The 16,587-nt window shown below is 41.7% G+C and overlaps 1 long non-coding RNA gene across 1 annotated transcript in view; it reads right to left on the bottom strand.

Moving 5' to 3' along the window:
* Positions 1 to 314: 314 nt before the first annotated feature.
* LOC144327952 (uncharacterized) overlaps positions 315 to 16,587 on the bottom strand; it is a 57,426-nt gene continuing 41,153 nt past the window's right edge. Inside the window, exons 3-4 of the long non-coding RNA XR_013393130.1 lie at positions 13,590 to 13,661; positions 315 to 1,691 (exon numbers count right to left, since the gene is read on the bottom strand). This is a non-coding gene — a long non-coding RNA (uncharacterized LOC144327952). The remainder of the gene's footprint in view (positions 1,692 to 13,589; positions 13,662 to 16,587) is intronic.

Raw genomic sequence — 16,587 nt, 5'->3', positions numbered from 1 at the left:
CCTGAGGTGTCTGTAACCTGAAGCGTATGTAACCCGAGGTACCACTGTATAGGTTTTGACACAAACCTCTCCAAAGCCATGGGGCAGTGGAGGGAAAGGGGCTGCCATTTCACTCTGGGAAACAATTCATTATTTGTTCTTGCTTAATTACATGTCCTTGAATGGTGTGACTAAGGCCTCAATCCAAGGCACAAGCTTCAGCGCACTAAACTGAAAGCAGTGGACCTTACGTCTGAGTAAACATGCTAAAGTTTGTGATGAGCAACTTCTTCTTTTGTAACTAAAACAGATGAAGTTAATGTAGCACTCAAAAGTGAACAAGGGGTTTTATTACTTTTATTGACTTTGTGGAAGGCGTTACTTTATTTCAAAGAAATAACATGATATCCACTTGATCAAACTACAGGGAAATTCTTCTTGGCTATTTTTAATTGCAATGATCATTATAGCGATCTTAACAGGACACCTTCTACCTGTAAATCAGAATTTGAAAGTCAGTTTTTTTACTTAAAGGCACTTCAGAAACCCTAAACCTGAGAAGCGTTCTGCGAAATTAACTTGTGTCTGCTTGCATTGACACAGCTTCTGTAAAGGGGCTGAAGCCCACAGAAGACAATTAAGGCAAATCCCTTTCTTCAGAATAAACATGGTTCAGTTGTTTTTCTGCCCTGTTGAAAGAGAGTGGGATGGAAGCAAATGGATGTAAATCTGAACTCCAGTTTTCTTGCATTGGACTGCTCTTTTATTCTCCGTCTTGGACTGGGGTTATTTCCATTTCAAGCATTAGCAATAACAGAAGGCAGTATGGGGTAGTGGTGCTCACTTGACCTCCAGTCATCTGCATCACTGCTGCATTCAAGGATAGAGGTGGGAGGGGCAAGGTCATTGTTACATCAGTGTGGTGCAAACCTTCTACATGTGTGGCGATTTCCTGCTTAGGTATAAAGCCTGAGTAGCACTCAGCTGAGCTGACTGAAAAACATTGTGTTTGAAGTAATGATTGAAGTAATGATTGTGGTCTTATCTTTGTGATAGTTCATGCACTCAACTATCACCCCATGTTGCAGTCATCAAGCACCGGAAATGTATGTGCGCATGGATGATCAGCCTGTTTTTCTGGTCTGCATCAAGTTCTCCATATGTTCAGTCCTAAATCCATTCCATCCTGATTTTTCATTAAACTGCTTTTACTTTTCTTTTTACAAAATAAAAATAAAAGTACCTCCCCGCAAATTGTGTATAAATATGTATTGTTGAACATATTGCTATAAAATATGCATATCTAGATGCATTTTATCCTGAAATATTTATTTATTCATTTACTTGACAAAATTTAGATACTATTAATCAACAAAAACCCCCTCTAAGCTGTTCACATAAAGCGATATAAAATATTCATCAAAAACACTGATAAAATCAAATTTAAGCCATGCATTTCAAAATGCACATATCAGTGAACAACCACATCACAAAATTCAGAGTGGTGTAGGATAGCTGTGCGCTGATCTGCACTTGAGTTCAGGAGGTGCCGATTGGGTCAGTTCATATTGGAATTTGCAAAGAATGACTTTTTTTCAAGCATCCCTACTGTGAACCAGCTCTGAGAAATCAGGAGATGTGCATTCATATGTGAACCAGTCACTAGAAGTGACACAAAGTCATACCAATATACCTTCAAAGTAAGATACAGCCTTTAAAAAAAAAAAAAAAAAGATCAGTCACTTGTACACCCGGGATTCATCCTTTCATCCCTGAAGCATATTGTACAAAATACCAAGGAGAAAAACAAATGTCTGCTACATACAATATATCCACATTTTTGGTACATGAGTTTATCCTTGAATTACTTGCACATTTTACTTATATTTATCATGCCCAAAAGGAATCCATTTAAGACAATTTCCCCCTGATAATGTGGTCAATGTGGGTTGACTTATCAGCCATGCAACCATGGCCACATGCCTCTTTCAATAAATACTGAACTGTGTGTGAATCAGGTTGGCAGTGCACCATTTTGATCATGCCCATTTGCCTGAATCAAGCCAATGTGAGTAGCACATGTAGTTTAGATGGGCCCCTTTAAGCTTGAGCATGTGTCTATTTGGGGTAGGGAGTGATGTGGCTCTCAGCTGCAGCTTCTAAGAACATGCACAGTGTGTGGTGGATCAGAATTTTGGGCTCTTAATTTTTCATCTCATACACAGTGCTCAGTACACTATAAACCATCAGTATTCCTTTCATGTTATTGGTTGCACAATATGGTCCTGAGCACACTAAAGAAAACATTGTTTTCTAACTACCTCAGGAAAGATGTGACCTTTATGGTTATTTTACAAGTTTGGTTTATTGATGTTTCCTTTTGCACATTGAAAAGTTTACTCACTTGTTGCAAGTCATTTCTTCCTTTATTTTTAAATCTACCATTATTAAGCAAGATGATCTAGCTGAATTGTTAAATATTAACAAATGAACATTGGATCTAAAGTTTGTGCCTAAAATTCTCCATCCAATTTGTAGGTGAAGATGGAATGGAGGAACACTTTACTGGACATTCTACTGGGGAGATGAAATGTACCATTGGTTTGGGGATGGCAGTTGTAATTCCCAGAAACTGGGATACATATTGTCTACAACACTGGAGTTGGTAGATAGCCTTCATGACTAGCGGACATTGAGGGTGTTAGGCTCCAAGAATGCGTTGAATCCATTTTTAAAGTCATCCACGTTGATGGTCATTGCTACATATTATTTGCTCTGTCTGAAGAAGTTTTTTCTTTTGTCTGCCTTGAATCTTCCAACATTCAGCTTCACACGTGTTTGAAAAGCACCCACCTCGAAACCTTTCTCAGGAGGAAATGGATAAACAGAGATCTGACCATCTGTGGACATTCTTTTACATGCTATAGACCAGGCATAGGCAAACTCGGCGCTCCAGATGTTTTGGGACTACAACTCCCATCATCCCTAGCTAACAGGACCAGTGGTCAGGGGTGATGGGAGTTGTAGTCCCAAAACATCTGGAGGGCTGAGTTTGCCTATGTCTGCTATAGGCACCCTCTCTCTTTGGTGCCTTTACTAAGCTGGGGGCAGTGGACAAGGATGCTGGGAGAAATGGGGGTACTGTCCCTGTGGACCTAGCACCACTCTCTTCACTGATCATTTCCATTTTGGTTCCTGTTTAAATGGCAGCAAGTTGCTTTGGTTTCTTTTAAAAAGTAATCACTTGCATTAAATGAGTAAGCTCTGCAATGTGCAAAAGGAAAACATCAATAAACTATACTTGTAAAGTAGCCATAAAGGTCACACTTTCCCTGGGGAACTTAGAAAACAATGTTTCCTTTAGTAAGCTCAAGAGAGCCATGTCTACGTGCCTGTGGTGTGTGCGGTTGCTAACCAATAAAGTGAAAGGAAATGCTGACGGTTTCAAGTTTGTGGTCCTGAGCACTGGCCCATAAAGTATAATGAAAAACCAAGGGAACATGAGCACAGAATTATTCAGTGAATCATAGATGACAAGTAAAACAACTAAATTGCTTTTATGAGGAGGGGGGAGGCTGGTAAAATATATTCCAATGCTTCTCAACCCCCCACCCTAATTAAAAGAAATCACTTTGGGGGTTTTGTTGTCTTGTCTTTCTACGTGGATATGTGCATGTGTGAATGATCACAAAATAGAACATTGCAGAATATGGCATTGTTATATTTTGTCTGTAATACTGAGGCCTAAGAATTATACTTCAGAGGAATAATTAATAATAATAATAATAATAATAATAATAATAATAATAATAATAATAATAGTAGTAGTAGTAGTAGTAGTAGTTTTTATTTGTACCCCGCCCTCCCCAGCCAAGGCCAGGCTCAGAGCGGCTTACAAGCAATAATAAAAACAAGTTGAATGATTACAACTTAAAAACAAAATTAAAATACAACATTAAAATATTGAAACATTAAAATATTAAAATGTAGCCTCCTCGCAGGAGGAGAAGGAAAAGAAAAAAGAAAGAGAGGGAGGGAATCAAATTGGCTCCAAGCCAAAGGCCAGGCGGAACAACTCTGTCTTACAGGCCCTGTGGAAAGAAATCAGATCCTGCAGGGCCCTGGTCTCATGAGGCAGAGCATTCCACCAGGCCGGAGCCAGAGTTGAAAAGGCCCTGGCTCTGGTTGAAGCCAATCTAATGTCCACGAACTTGTTTCAAAACAGTTTGCATGGACCACAGAAGAAGAAAAATGTTGCAGGCCTATGTAGATGGGTGTCACTGGATCTTTCCCTTGTCTACCCAAATGCTAGGGGCAGTAGAAGCTGGTCTATTGGGGCAAATGGGGCTCTGCTCAACCAACCTCAGTCTGCCATCAGTTAGAACCCACATAATAATAATAATAATAATAATAATAATAATAATAATAATAATAATTTATTATTTATACCCCGCCCATCTGGCTGAGTTTCCCCAGCCACTCTGGGCGGCTCCCAATCAGTGTTAAAAACAGTACAGCATTACATATTAAAAACTTCCCTGAACAGAGCTGCCTTAAGATGTCTTCTGAATGTCAGGTAATTATTTATCTCTTTGACATCTGATGGGAGGGCGTTCCACAGGGAGGGCGCCACTACCAAGAAGGCCCTCTGTCTGGTTCCCTGTAGCCTCACTGTAACCTTCCTGACATCTGCCTGCCATTGACTCTGGCTCCACCTATTGCTGGTCTCCCTGCCTTCTGCCTTACTGGTTGGGCAAGCCAACTCCTGCAAGATCAGGTTCCCGCTCTCTATCCAATCCATTTGCACCAGACCTGGGAGGGTGAGGCACAGACTGGCTGCAGGTAAAATGGCTGCTTCTGCTGCTCAGGGTGCTTAGAGACTATCAAGGTGAGGTACTGTTTTGGGGCATTTGAAAAGGTTATGGAGGTGGGCATTTAAAGATGAGCGTACCTAATTTGTATGTCCTGAAATGATACACATACTGAAATGTAGACATCCTTTTATATTCTCACATATCTGAATTTTACAACGCAGTAATCCGGCCATGTAATATGTACAAAATGCATATACAGTGCATTTGGGTTACGAACTTAATTTGCTCCAGAGGTCCGTTCTTAACCCAAAACTGTTCTTAACCTAAGCTGCGCTTTCGCTAATGGGGCCTCCCACTGCCACAGAGCCGCTGCGCGATTTCCGTTCTCATCCTGGGCAAAGTTTTCAAGCTGATGTACTACTTCCAGGTTAGCGGAGTTTGTAACCTGAAGCGTTTGTAACTGGAGGTACCACTGTATTAGGGTAAAATTGCATTAGAATACATATATTAGTGAAATTAATATACACAAATTAATTATATTAGGGAAATATGCAGCAGCAGCAGCAACAACAACTTATTATTGTTATGATATCAGCTGCTCTGAGCCCGGCCTTGGCCAGGAAGGGCAGGATACAAATAAAATATGTTGTTGTTGTTGTTGTTGTTGTTGTTGTTGTTGTTGTTGTTGTTGTTGTTGTTGTTGTTGTTGTTGTCACTATTTGCACCCTGCTCATCTAACTGGGTTATGTATGTATTAGGCAAAATTGCATGCAAAAGTATCCATATGAGAATTTCACACTAAAATACTGAAAATACTAAAATGAAAACTGTTGTGGAAATGTGGAGAACTGAATTTAAGACTGAAAAATAAGAAACTGATAAAATCTAAAACTGACTGATTCACCCACCCCTATGTAGAAGTATGGGTCAAGATATACTGTTGTCTGGATGATATTCTTGTCTTTGTATTCTTAAACCCTTTTATGAATAATCAGTGGGTTGTTTAAATTTATTGCACATTTACAAGTATGAAATAAGATGATTATCCTGTTGTTGATATGACTATTCAAATTCTGTATTGCCTTGCAATTCTTAGTGAGTTATCTTATGAAAACCCTTTGATGCTGTGAGCTGCTTTGGTAACAGTTTACCATGGAAAAATACCATGCAGCAATGATTATCATGTATTTATTTCTCATTTATTACATTTATGTCCTGCCCTTCATCCCAAAGGAGTCCTGAGGGGATCGTGATAATACCAAGGTGGCAGTGAGTCCTACCAACTGCTCCTAACTCCCCACAGATACAATAGTCAGTTGGGGAGGGTCCCACTCTGCAAGGGAAGGGAAGCTTGCAATGCAGAGATGGTAGGATAGAGCCAGCCTTTAGAGGAGGAGGAATTACTAACAGGAGAAGAAGGAGAACCCAAGCTTAGCCTAGTCTAAGACCTGGGCCAGACAAAGAGCAGCAAAGAAGGTGAGCCCCCTTAACTCCTAAAAGGGATTGATATTATTTAATCCCATTTCACAGGTAGGAGGTGAAGGCCAGGAAACCCTGGGGCTAAGCAGCTGCCCCTTTCCAGGAAAACAAAATAGCAGTCACTTACTCAGTCCCTACACTTATCCAAACAGTCCCAGCAATAAATCACCTTTCACTGCTGGGGGAACTGTCATCTTGCTCCACGATATCTCAAGGATCAAATGGAATTTCAGCAGTGTCCTGTCTACAGACCAAATCAGCAGACAAAGTCTGTAGTATGAGGCATTCAAAGCAAGAAAGCAAAGATGGATATCAGGAATCCAAAGGAAGAGGCCAAGACAAACTGAGCACCTGCAGGACCTTGGAGAGCTCCTAGGGCTCTGTTGGAACAGCTATACAGCTTCTTCAGTTTCTCATTTTCCCAACCTTAAATCTGGTTCTTTGCATTTCCACACCATCAGCATTTTATACCAATTTCTCCTAACACACACATTTATGGGTGCAGTTTTCCTTAATATATGTATTTTCCTCAATACAATGCATCATGTAGCTTATGTTCACTACTTGTTGTTGTTTAGTCGTTTAGTCGTGTCCGACTCTTCGTGACCCCATGAACCAGAGCACGCCAGGCACTCCTGTCTTCCACTGCCTCCCGCAGTTTGGTCAGACTCATGTTTGTAGCTTCAAGGACACTGTCCAACCATCTCGTCCTCTGTCGTGCCCTTCTCCTTGTGCCTTCAATCTTTCCCAACATCAGGGTCTTTTCTAGGGAGTCTTCTCTTCTCATGAGGTGGCCAAAGTATTGGAGCCTCAGCTTCACGGTCTGTCCTTCCAGTGAGCACTCAGGGCTAATTTCCTTCAGAATGGATGCGTTTGATCTTCTTGCAGTCCATGGGACTCTCAAGAGTCTCCTCCAGCACCATAATTCAAAAGCATCAATTCTTCGGCGATCGGCCTTCTGTATGATCCAGCTCTCACTTCCATACATCACTACTGGGAAAACCATGGCTTTAACTATACGGACCTTTGTTAGCAAGGTGATGTCTCTGCTTTTTAAGATGCTGTCTAGGTTTGCCATTGCCTTTCTCCCAAGGAGCAGCCGCCTTTTAATTCGTGACAGCTGTCACCATCTGCAGTGAGTTCACTACTTATATTTGCATATTTATGCACAGTTTACCCTAATATGTGCATTTTTGTACACATTACTTAGTTGGAGAACTGCATTGCAGAATTAGGAGAAGTGCAAATTCCAAAGCATGTCTCTCTTTTGGCTTGCATGTTTCAGAAAGTGCAAAGGAGGTAGGTTCACCTTTAATTGCAAACTTAATCAAAAATTATTCCCCCACCCACCTACTTAGTTCAGACTATAGGCATATAGAAGGACAGTGCCAGAGCCATACTCTAAACTGGGTCATCACTACAAGCCTTGGATAAATAACTAATATTTAGCGTGTCCCCACTGTATGGAATATGCCACAGACTTCTTTCATGTACGAAAGCCTGTTTCTGCATATGCAGCAGCTTTGATTGTGATCATTACGCTAATACCATGCACAACATGCTCAGAAATTATTTTAAACCTCTACACCTTTGAAATAGCTGACAGATTCTGATAGGAGCAAATATAAATGATTAAGTCTTCAAGGCATTTTCCTCAATTTGTCATATCAGCAAGTGTCTTAAAGCTCTTCACATTTTCCAGACCACTGAGCAGCAATAATCCGTTTATTCCAAGTAGGCATATTCCATATGAAACAATCAGTGGTAACAACTACTGATATAGGCTGGAAATGATTGCAAAGAGGAGAAAATGGGACCTGCTTAATTCTCAGATTGAAATAAATGGGACATTGAAGTATTTCTGGTTGGCTGGATCATGCACAAGAATTTTCACATGAATGCAAGACTTTTTTAAAAGGCAGCCTTGCCCAACCTGGTGCATTCAAGTTGATTTTGATTATAATTCCCATCTTCTCCAACCAGCATGGGCTGCAGTTTGAAACATCTGGTGGGCACTAGGTTGGGGAAGACAATGTAGGGGTATAGCTATAGGGTGATATCCATCTAAATCATGTCCAGAGGAGACCCATTAAAATGAGTGGCAGTATTCAATTAAACTGTCCCATCATCACAAGCAATACGGATAACGCAACATGACTTCACCCCTTTCCTCCCTCTGCACACGTTTGTGATAATGTATTCACACATAAAACAAAGCCCAACCATTACATACATTAATAATCCATACATTCAGTTTATTTTCCCCCAAAAAATCCTCAAGAACATTCATCTGCATTTTTATCTGCTGTTTCGACCAATGTACACATTTTTGCAAGTGGTTTTTCCTAATACAATGCCCTCTGTGTGTTATTTTCACTATCTTCATTTTTCTGCATAATTTCCATTAATATGTGAATTTATGTAAACATTGCTTGGGAAACAGCACAACAAAATTTGGATAATTGTTATTTCTGAAGGATAGCTGTGTGTCGGTTCACATATTGTTTGGGGAATTGTGAATGAGATAGATTCCATTTTAAATGCAAATGGAATTGAATTTTTCCTCCATCCTTAGACTCAACAGATTTGGATTTCAAACTGTCTCTGTCCAAGCTGTGTTTTCTATGGCCAGATTCTCAACTCCAGTGTTCTGCCATACTTTCTTTCCATACTACCACTGACTTTTGTAAAACACAGCCTATTTATTTATTTCTCAATTCCTTGAATGTCCAAGTCTTCTGCTTGTTTTATTTTATTAATTGTATCTTCTATAAAAATGCAGAGCAGGAAAGGAGACAGTAAGCACCCTTGACAGACTCCATGACTAATTTTAGCTCTTGGATCAATGCAATTTGCTCTAATTGTGCTTTCCTGGGTTTTGTAATTTTGTGAGTTCATTATCTGATTACTGTGACTTCAGCTATCGCTTTGGATTTTCCTTGCAACAATGCTGGATCACAGTTTGGAACAGGGCAAAGTGCTAAACTTTGAGTATCACCAGGGACAGACATACGTTTTGCAGGGCATCTTCCATTGCAAGGAGCCCATTCTCAACCCCCAGAGCCTCTTGGCCCTGCTTCTTCTCCTTCCTGTGACTTCCTGTTTGGTTGTCCTCTCTGGGCATGCAAGCATTGGCAAGAGTGAGAAAATGGAGCAGAACATCTCACTTGCTTTCTGGTGTCCCTCTAGACCAGCTTTTCCTAACCTTGGATCTCCAGTTGTTGTTGGACTACATCTCCCATCATCCACAGCCAGCAGGCACAGCAGTCAGGGACGATGTGAGTTGTAGTATGACAACATCTAGGAACCCAAGATTGAGAAAGGTTGATCTTGACAGTTGAGTCCAGAGGAGAGGGCTATGAAATGGGCAGCAGTGGTACTGACAAAAAGCATGGGACCCCACTGAAGGCATCTTGTCCAAGTCCCACAAACCCTGAAACCAGTATTGTATGTGACAATATTTTCATTATTCTATGCCTTTATTTGCACATAAATTAAATTCCTCACCAGCTAGGGAAGAAGAGAGCACTGAACAGCACAAACTATATATTTCTCTATCTAATGTAAGGGGCTATTGTGTGCTGGTAACTTATTTTGATTTTGCCTTCTCAGAAGCCTGGCCTGACAGTGCTTGCTTAGTCCACATTGTTTTGGCTTGCAGATAGATTTGTGCAGAAAGGTGCACAATGGGGAACATTTTTCAATCTTCTACATCTAAGTTTACTAGCACCTGTATGGCACTTTAAATGAAAAGCCCAGTACTTAATTGAACTTTGAATAAGGACACCCTGCTCTATGATGACATCTACAAAGCCAGGATCACTCAAGGAAATATAAATGTATTTATTTATAACATTTTAACAGTCTTACTAACTTCGTGTGTGTGTGTGTGTGTGATGAAATCCTGTGATTATGGACTGAGAATTATAAAGATCTGAAAAAGAAGAGTTGCAGCAAAATATGTGCACTTTGAAATGAAGTTCCAATTAGATACTCTTTTTCAAAGATTTTCTCTCCTTTCTGAATTGGCATCCACTGCTTTTATGCTTTTGCACTCCTTGTGGTACAACCTCATTCATGCAGAAAATCCTTTCAGGGCATGAATATATGTGCTGAGCTCTGTTTTACGGAAACCACCATGCTAATTTAGCAAACCTGCATAAAACCGTGTGTGTGTGTGTGTATATGTGTGGTTTCTGTCTGTTTTCCTAATTAAATTCAGCTGACCCTAGGAATAAAAAGTCCCATTTGTATGTAAACACAGGCTTTGGACATGCATACATGAAGATAGCTATGAGTGAAATTAGTTCTGGGGAAGCAGCGTGACTTTGCGGTTACTGTCAACACATTTACTGACATCATTATTTATCACTCAAGCTAAAATCCTCTTGTCACCTGGCAGCACTTTATGGAGCTGAGGAGTCATCGCAGCATCTGAAGGCCTGGCATGATGGGCAAGATGGAAGGTGGGGGGCTAGAGATGGAGAAGCCCTGGTGCTGTCATGTGATGGCAGATTGACTGACTTAGGATCTGATGGATCCCAAGATGTGTGGGAATGTTCAGGGTGGCAAGGGAGGATATATTGTTCATTAATATCCTTCCTAACTTGCACTAGCAAGTTAGCAGAGTTATGTAGCAGAGTTACATTCCCCTTCTCAAGCACAGCAGAAAGCTGGTTGCAGGCTCGTTAGAACCTCTTACTATTATGCAATTCCATCTGCCTCAGATTGAATTGTACGTTCCTGGTAAAAGGTAAAGGTAAAGGTGCCCCTGCCTGTATGGGCCAGTTTTGCCAGACTCTAGGGTTGTGCGCTCATCTCACTCTATAGGCTGGGAGCCAGCGCTGTCCGCAGACACTTCCGGGTCACGTGGCCAGCGTGACAAGCTGCATCTGGCGAGCCAGCGCAGCACACGGAACGCCGTTTACCTTCCCGCTGGTAAGCGGTCCCTATTTATCTACTTGCACCCGGAGGTGCTTTCGAACTGCTAGGTTGGCAGTCGCTGTGACCGAATGACGGGAGTGCACCCCGCCACGGGGATTCGAACCGCCAACCATGCGATCGGCAAGTCCTAGGCACTGAGGTTTTACCCACAGCGCCACCCGCGTCCCTAGACGTTCCTGGTAAGTTCCCTTGAATCCCTCTTAAAAGAATAAAGACACCACAATCCTATTCACAGTCAACAAAATGTAAGTTTACTCACGTTCATGCAGTACACAGTATCAGTCCTGAAAGCAGGCTTAAAGACTTAAAGTTACAAATAGCAACATGTGGCATTATCCCATATGTGACAATCCCTGTGCAAGTAGACTAGCTGGAAGCAGATGGAAGGAGATGGGGGGGGGGAGGGAGGGAGGGAGTGCTGTGTGACTCGTCCTTTTGTTACCTGGATAGGTAAGGTCATGCCCACCTCTGGTCACATGCAAAAGGAAGGATGCTCCAGGCCAGGAGGAACAGGAAGTTTCGACTGGCTGGACCAAACATTCCCTTGCATGTCCACTCTAGCATTGCAATGAATGTTGTACTTGACTGCTACCCATGGATCACATCCCACAAGCTGGCTCAGCCATGCCCCTTCCCTGCTCCCAGAAAGCTCCATTTGGAAGGTGGATGCCTCTGGCAGGGGTTCCATTGATGACACCAGCCTGCACATTCAAGACATAAGAATTTATGAAGAGCGACTGGATCAGGTCAATTGACCATTCTGTTCTCACAAGAGCGCTCTCCTCTCAGCACTCTCCCTTCCTGTGGTTTCCAGCAAATGGAATTCAAAAGCATTTCTGCCTTAGACCATGGAGGCAGAACATAGCTATGATGGCTACTAGCCACTGATAACCTTTACCTCCATGAGTTAGTCTAATCCCCTTTCACTGTCTTCATTGGGAGCAAACTTTCACTGTCTTCATTGGGAGCAAACTCTATAGTTTTGCTTTCTCTTGTCTGTCCTGAATCCTCTAACCCATGGGTAGGCAAACCAACACCTGGGGGCTGGATCCAGCCCAATGGCCTTCTAAATCCGGCCAATGGATGGTCCAGGAATCAGTGTGTTCTTACAGAAGAAGAAGAATAAATAAGAAGAATAAATAAGAATAATAAGAAGAGGAGCAGTGGAGGAGAAGGAGGAATTTGGATTTGATATCCCACTTTATCACTACCCTAAGGAGTCTCAAAGTGGCTAGCAATCTCCTTTCCCTTCCTCCCCCACAGCAAACACTCTGTGAGGTGAGTGAGGCTGAGAGACTTCAGAGAAGTGTGACTAGCCCAAGGTCACCCAGCAGCTGCATATGGAGGAGCGGGGAAGCGAACCCGGTTCACCAGATTACGAGTCTATCGCTCTTAACCACTACACCACACTGGCTCTCAAGAATGTGTCCTTTTATTTAAAATGCATCTCTGGGTTATTTGTGGGGCATAGGAATTCGTTCATCCCCCCCCCCAAAAAAATAGTCTGGCCCCCTACAAGGTCTGAGGGACAGTGGACCAGCTCCCTGCTGAAAAAGTTTGCTGACCCCTGCTCTAACTTTCAGTGTGTGGAAGAGGGAGCTCTACACCAGCATCTTAAAACATGTTTATGTAATCCAAGAACTAAAACAGAACATTTAGGAAGTGTGCAAGCCAGTGGGTAATGATGTTCTGATCTTCACATCAGTCTAGGAGCTATAGTAAAGGTAAAGGTACCCCTGCCCGTACGGGCCAGTCTTGACAGACTCTAGGGTTGTGCGCCCATCTCACTCAAGAGGCCGGGGGCCAGCGCTGTCCGGAGACACTTCCGGGTCACGTGGCCAGCGTGACATCACTGCTCTGGCGAGCCAGCGCCGCACACGGAAACGCCGTTTACCTTCCCGCTAGTAAGCGGTCCCTATTTATCTACTTGCACCCGGGGGTGTTTTCGAACTGCTAGGTTGGCAGGCGCTGGGACCCAACAACGGGAGCGCACCCCGCCGCGGGGATTCGAACCGCCGACCATGCGATCGGCAAGCCCTAGGCGCTGAGGCTTTTACCCACAGCGCCACCCGCGTCCCTACAGTCTAGGAGCTATACATCAGGTCAATTGGTATTAGTTATTACAGAGAAATCCTAAACCCTTTGCTGGGTTGGAATATTCAGTGCTCTCTCTTGGTCACTTTGTGTGTAGAGAGTCAGATGCACACAGCAGAAAAAATGTACCGTACTTGGTGACCATATTGGAATATCTGAAGTAATACCTTATTTTCTATTGCATTCACATTTTAATTAATTTTGCAGAACTTGTATTTCAGAACAAAACAGGGACAAAATTACAGAGCTCAGTGATTTTCAAGCAAAAAAATGCCTCACCAGCTGGTATTCAATGTTCACCCCATCAAGAGTGTCGAAGCAGTTCTTCGGGACACTGTTTCTATCATCATCCTGGAACAAATACAGGTAGATAACAACCAGCATTATCTGGAAGGTCAGGAACAGATGAAGTAAAAGATTGAGGCTGTCAGTAGTATAGATTATGCTCCCGAAAAGAACACAGTTGTGTAAAATATTATATTGATTTAAGGACATTATTGTCAAAGTCTTGTAGGTGAGATGAGATCCATTTACATGCTAATGACAGCATGTTGTCTTTTGTATTCAGGAGTGAGTAAATCATAGCCTCTAGAGATCTCCCATCCAGCAAAGTAGATAGTTATCATTCTGCAATGTTGTTCCATTATTATTTTTATCTATGAAAAAATACCAGTTTTGTGCACTAGCATCAAGGGCAAGGGTGGCAACTTTGTCCAGTCCTCTCCTCCATGACAGAGCAGGTTACACTTGCAATTCATGGTTCCAGTCAATTAAACATTATCTGTGACTAGGCCCCATTAAAAACAATAGGACTTAATATTAGTTTCAAGTCCAATTGTTTTGAATGGGCAAAATAGACTAAATTTAGATAACTGGGAGAATTACTCTCAGCAGAGAACTGAAAGTTAAATCTATCAATGGCTACTACTCATGGACTTCAGACAGGAAAGATGAGAAAGTGAGAGATGCAAAAATCACTAGATAAACCAGATATTGAACCTGGAAATTTTGCTTACAAAGCATGGATTCTACAAGCAAGCAACGGTATTGTTGGCAAGGGGGGGGGAGTATATAAAAAAAAGAATTCCTGGGTGCAAAAATTTGGTGAGAGACACCTAGCTGAGATTTAAAATCACAAAATATGCAGCAAAGCAAAATATACAAATATAGACTGTTAGACCTTTAAAACATGCCCTTCTGAGTTCCTTCTAAAGGTTCCCTCTTCCCCTAGCATAGAAAAAAGAACTTTCCCAGGGAGGTGGTTCCAAGGTCTTGGAGCAGCCACTGGAAAGGCCCTCTTTCATGTCCCTACCAAGCATGCCTGTGAGGGTGACAAGACCAAGAGAAGGGCCAAAGATCTCAGAATCTGGGCAGACTTGTATGAGGAATAGTCTTTCATATAACTTGGACCTAAGTTGTATATATATATATTCATTCATGCAACATTCAGCACCCCATTCATGAGCAGAATGGTCCTTCAGCATGTTGAAGGATTCTTTTTTATGCAAACCTTTATGGGTATATGGCAAATGAAGGAGACCCCAAGTTGGTTTAGACGGATATAAATAATTGCATAATCCAAAACATCTAATCTAAGGAAGTGGGGAAAGAAGAAAAGTCATCCATGTTTCTCATTAAAATGGAGAAAAGTGGATCAGAAAGAGGAAACTTTGTCACCTTGAATTTGTTCAAAAAAAGTTGAAAGGCAGCCTTCACAGATGGTAAGCTGTCATTAATACATGCAGTGCACTCTCCACCACCACCAAAAGAGTGGTGATTTCAGCAATCCCTAAGTCTTTCTCAGGAGATGCTGCTCTGTGAGCTTTGATCATTCGAACATCTAAAGAGGAAAGTAAAGGATGATATCCCTGGAGCATGGAAAATTAAGAATGATTGAAACAAGTATTTTATTAAGATGATTTTTTTTCTCCCTTTGTCCTCTAAGATATTATATATATATATATATATATATATATATATATATATATATATATGAAGTACAATTTTCTCTCTCAGAAAAGAATAACTTTATCAGGGCTGTATGTCAAATACATGCTTATGGTTTAGCAACTGCCACTTCATAATGTATTATCAAATGCCAGCAGTGCCCTTCAGCTCTCTATATTGGACAAACAGGCCAAACCCTACACCAAAGGATAAATGGACATAAATCTGACACCAGGAATCACAAGACAGAGAAGCCAGTAGGAGAACACTTCAGTCTCCCAGGACATTCAATACAGGATCTCAAAGCAGCTGTCTTATTACAAAAGAATTTCAGAAACAGACTTGAAAGAGAAGTTGCTGAATTACAACTTATCACTAAACTGAAAACTATGGAGAGACCTGGTCTTAATAGAGATGTTGGATTCCTGTCTCATTACATATGCTAATCATATGCATACTATCCCTTGCTTTTTTCTGTAGGACTAATTGCAGTCATTAACAGTAGTCAACAGGTTTACCATACCCATTGAGTCAATCACCCATCTCCTACTACCTTCCTGGGAAAAACCCCAATCCACCCTCCCACTATATATAAGGGTCTGGTGACTTCTGTTTCAGTGTATCTGAAGAAGTGTGCATGCACATGAAAGCTTATACCAAGAACAAACTTAGTTGGTCTCAAAGGTGCTACTGGACATATATATATATATAGATTCTTTCCCCATAGGTCAAGCAACAGAATGGAATGTAACAGTTAGCCCTATTACTGATCTGAACATTGTTCCAGAAATGAAATGGAGCAAGACGCGAGGAGGCTGCCCTAACAGAACCGATTTTACTGGACTCACCAAGGCTGACAATGGAGTACAAAATGCCACCAGGACTTGGACATGTTAGGCTTCTTGGCACAAGTGAAAGAGGCAAAACCTAAGAGTATGAGTTAGAGGACACATTCATGCTCCTGTATATATAGCATCAAGTGATCGTCTGCATGGTCAACCAACATGGAATGTCTAGGTCACTCAAGCTCAATTCAGATAAAACTCTTTACAATGGTTGAAAGTCATCAATCATCAAAACATCAAGTGATGCATGAATCAGTTATCAGACTGTGGCAGGGACTCAGTTTAAAAGAAGGGAAATTGACAGGATGGGAGAGGAGAATCTTGAAACTGCTAACCAAAGAGAAGCCCAAACACTACCAGAAAAGAACACTAAGAGCTTATGCAGGATGATAAGACCATCAATCTCTTGCAGCACCTAGAACATTCTGTGCAGTTCTTGTAGTCTTTACCTAGTCATAGAGCCAATGGAGGGCCTGATCTAGAGC

Source organism: Podarcis muralis, chromosome 6 (assembly GCF_964188315.1).
Source record: "Podarcis muralis chromosome 6, rPodMur119.hap1.1, whole genome shotgun sequence".
NCBI lineage: Eukaryota > Metazoa > Chordata > Lepidosauria > Squamata > Lacertidae > Podarcis > Podarcis muralis.
Note: the sequence above shows the minus strand (reverse complement) of the source record. Positions and strands in the feature narration are given on the sequence as shown.